The following is a 4,448-nucleotide window of genomic DNA, read 5'->3' on the forward strand; positions in this document are numbered from 1 at the left end:
CAGCTGTTGAACACACAGAACAGGTGCCCCATGCTGACTCTCTGAACATATGTCTGAGCAACGACATCCTTTGCAGACTGACAGAACAGCAACCCTTGCTGGTAGACTCACAGAAATACAGCTTTACAGTTAATTCATATACAATATTCAGTATCTGGCCCATGCAGAAATAAAACCTACAAATCTAGTGTTGCCAGCACCATATTACAACACGCTGAGCTATTGAAAACCACAGAACGGCAGGAAAGCCCTAAATCAACCACTGAAACCCACAGAGCAGGAGCAGGAGTCATGTCCAACACACAACCACACACCTTGGCCTAGGATTTACAAAGGCTGCTGTAAATTGGAGTACTGTTTACATTGATATTCAAGTCTTCATGAGTATGACTGAACCTTCGCAATATGAAAATAATATAGTATACTATCACAAGAGAATCTTCCAGAAGCATTGGTCATGCTTTATTTAGAACTCCAAGTATCCTAGCGGTTAAGAGCATTAGGCTAGTAACCGAAAGGTCATTGGTTAGAATCCCTGAGCCGGCAAGGTGGAAATATCTGCTGTTCTGTCCTTGAGCAAGCCCCAACAACAACTGCTCCCTGGGCGCAGATGATGCCAATTAAGGCAGCCCCACCACCTCTCTGTTTCAGAGGTTGGGAAACTGACTCTTGACTGGGACATTTCTTTATGGTTTATTCCTCACTTCTTATTCCACCAGCCCAACTGGTTTATTTCTCACTTCTTATTCCACCAGCCCAACCCCAGAGACCTGGGGAATGTTCCCTCTAAACTGCACGCACTTCCTCCAGGACTGCAGCGCAGAAGAAATGCCATGCTGTGCTCAGAGATGCAAGAGATTGAAATTCACTGAGTTCGCCCTATATAGATCAACGTCTTTCCTGTGATCGAATCAACATTATATCAGGCCCTTTTCAATGCAACAAACCAAAACACATCATACTCTGCAAGATTGAGTCTGTGATTGTGTTGTAGGCAAGGCCAGTGCACAACGGAGTAGAATTATATTGTCGTGGGTAGCCTAGAAGCGGTATTTCAATCACTCTTTTCAGATGATTTCAGATCAGAGTGCAGAGCCGTGCAAGTGCATATTTGTTGATATTCTTTGCTAGTTAGTTAGTTATTAGACCAGTTATAGATAAGTATAGGTCAGCAATGGGGAGTTAATGCTTCCTACAAGAGCACAAACCTTGTAGGCTACATTTCAAGCACTTGTTGAAAAGCCAGTCAGGTAAAACGCTTTTGTCTTAATTAAAGGGGCAATGCATTTTGAGTCAGGCTTGATAAGCCAATAGACAGAGGGGTAGCCTATATTGTCTAATTCTCTGTATGGTAATAATTAATCATTTTATTTTGTGAAATGGTTTCTTCCATCATACAACACAATGCAATCACCTTTTTGGCCCATGGTGTTAGACCAAGTAAAAAATATTTAATTAATGTCAATGTAAAAACGTTTTTAAAAGTCTCATGCAATGTAGGCCTGCATTGAACAACACATATAGGCTACTGTAGGCCATAGAAAACAAAAGCTATTTCCATGTGAAAATGTTATGGGATTTGCTCCATTGGTTGTGTTGGTAGGCCTACATTAAGCTCAAATAGCCATAATAGCCTATTGGCTACTTTCTAAAACTGTAAGGGTACAGCCTTAGTGTTCACTGTAAATGCACGCTGGAAGTTGCACAGAATTCTCACGATGTTCAATTTTCCACTCTCAAGACCTAAAATTTGCTCAGTGCCCCCCAAAATTTGAGGAAACATTGGACCTGGGGTTTGGAGAAAAGTTTCAGAACATTTCAAGCAGTTCAGAGTTAGCCCTGTTCATTTGAAAGATGTTTAAATGTTTTAAAATCTTACACGTTCTGAATCCACCCTTACTTCCTCCTGAACAGAGAACTGACCTTATCTTCCTGCAAAGCTTGGGGCGATGTGTGTGTTACTGAACGGGTCCTGAACTCTACACTGCTTGAGTGTGTTGGAGTGTGTGTATGTGTCTAGAGAGACACATGCACAAAGAGGCCTGTATACACACTGAGTAAAACCAGACATTCTCTGGATGACAGACACTTTAATCTAACAATCAGGTATTCAACTCAGTGGTCTGACTCGGACACCAAGACTGCACCTCAAATGACACTCTATTCCTCATATAGTGCTTTACTTATTAAAAGATACATAGAAAGACAGATAGGTAGTTAGAAAGATAGATAGTTGCATAGTTTATTTATGTAACTCTTCAATAAAAAAAAGCATAGTATGACATTTATGCATAGGCACTTTAAAATCCAAGATTATAATATGGCTCAAAGCATAAATGCCGTATGTGCAAAGAAAGAAGAAAAACTGTACCATTCATGTGTCTCTACTGCACTTTAAGGGGAATAAGGGGAAGAGATGCACCCTAAAACTCTTTGGTCTCAGAAACACTGGGTACACTCACATGAAAAAATACTATGGTTTACTATAGAACACTACCATACTTACTATAGAATTCTGTAGTAAACAGTAGTATACTGTAGAATACTATACTACACACTGTACTATCCCTTGATCATGTGTAGTACTTACTATAGAACCGAGGAGGCTGGTGGGAGGGCTATAGGAGGACGGGCTCATTGTAAAGGCTGCAATGGAGTAAATGGAACAGAGTCAAACATGTGGTTTCCTGATGTTTGATACCATTTTATTTATTCCATTCCAGCCATTACAATGAGACGATCCTCTTATAGCTCCTCCCACCAGCCTCCTCTGCTATAGAATGTTGTAGTATACTGTAGAATACTATAGTATTATCTGCAAAAGAACACTGTAGTATATACTATATAGATCAGGGGTGGGCAACTCCTGTCCTCGAGGGCCTGATTGGTGTCACACTTTTTCTCCATCCCTAGCAAACACAGCTGATTAATCAAATTGTATTCTAAACTGAAGATCATGATTAGGTGATTATTGGAGTCAGGTGTGTTAGCTGGGGCTGGGGCAAAATTGTGACACGAAATCAGGCCCTCGAGGACTGGAATTGCCCACCCCTGATATAGATACTACTAATTAAATACTGTAGTATATAATTAGCATATACCTGCCCATTCCCCACCCCCATATCCCAATTTGTGCTACCCATAAGTGAGAAACCTACATGTCAAGTATGCGTTCACTACAGGGTATAGAAAAGAGCGGTGAACTTTCTGTGCAGACCTGCCTGCCTGCCTGCTATGGAACATTTTCTTTTTTAGTATTTCTCCAGTAGGTTTTCTCAAGGAGAAAGCCTTTGCTTCTATGTCAAAGATAATAAAACAAAAATGCTATAATAAATACTACAGTAATGTCTGCAGAAACACTACAATAAATAACAGTATACTACAATTTGCAAAAAACACTACAGTGAATACTATAGTATTGTTATACCATAGGACACTATAGTATTTTTTTCATGTGGGCAGTTCTTCACCATGGACCTGGACTGCGATGAATACAAAATAACTGTCCTTAGTTTATATATTTTTTTATATTCAGTATATATTATGTATATTAAATATAAGACATACTGTATAATATAACTTTATACTTGGGCTCGGGTGTAACCAGAAAGTTGGTTAAATCTGCAAAATAATTTTCTGTTGCTTTGCTGTACGTTTTTGGATTACAGAAATCAATATCTTAATTTTGAGGTGAATGATGTTATACTGTAAATGAAAGGCTTTGTTGAGATAATGCGGAGGATATAAGAATTTGTTTTCCTATTTTGTAACTTATGGTACTTAATTTAAGTATGAGTGTATTTAAAGCTGTGAGAAAGCTGGCAATATGTTTGATTATTTAAGTAATTTTGAACAAAAGTGAGTATGCTATTTAATAAGATGTACCTCCGGCTTTGAATAATGATGCTAGGGTGTACGGCTGGTGTGATGACGCAATTGTGATGAAATATGTGGTTGTGGTGGAGATGAATTTGCCAAATTCTATGGAGAATTCAGAGCTTTGAAACTTTCAAAAGTTTTGTAATCGCCATGTCCATGTTGTAATAATATTACTACAGGAAAGAATCACTGTTTAAGTAAAGTTCTTAAAATAGTTTCTAGACTGACCAGCTTTGCAATGGGACACATTGGTTGAAATTACATCAGGCTGACATATTCTGGTTGTTGTATACAGGCGGAAAAATTCTGTTTTTTACGTGTTTCAGAAAATGTCCAGCCTTTTCCCAGACTTATTCAATTGGTCGTGAAAAAGACATCTTGAGACATTTGAATATCTGATGTAAAAACAGATTTCAACCACAACAATTACATCATTATGACATTGTATGCTCACTGGGTCATGTTCAGAAATATGTTGGGTTTAGATTTCAGGGGTTCCCTGCACTGTCTGTTTCTTCCATTCACAGAACCATGGACATGAGAATGGACTACTGGGAAATTGTTGGGTT

General features: G+C 38.8%; 1 non-coding gene across 1 annotated transcript; it reads left to right on the top strand.

Moving 5' to 3' along the window:
* Positions 1-3,237: 3,237 nt before the first annotated feature.
* LOC120057293 lies at positions 3,238-3,292 on the top strand. Its single transcript, XR_005477897.1, has one exon. It is a non-coding gene; the product is annotated as a U7 small nuclear RNA (small nuclear RNA).
* Positions 3,293-4,448: the final 1,156 nt, after the last annotated feature.

This window comes from Salvelinus namaycush, chromosome 1 (assembly GCF_016432855.1).
Source record: "Salvelinus namaycush isolate Seneca chromosome 1, SaNama_1.0, whole genome shotgun sequence".
In the NCBI taxonomy this organism is placed as follows: Eukaryota; Metazoa; Chordata; class Actinopteri; order Salmoniformes; family Salmonidae; genus Salvelinus; species Salvelinus namaycush.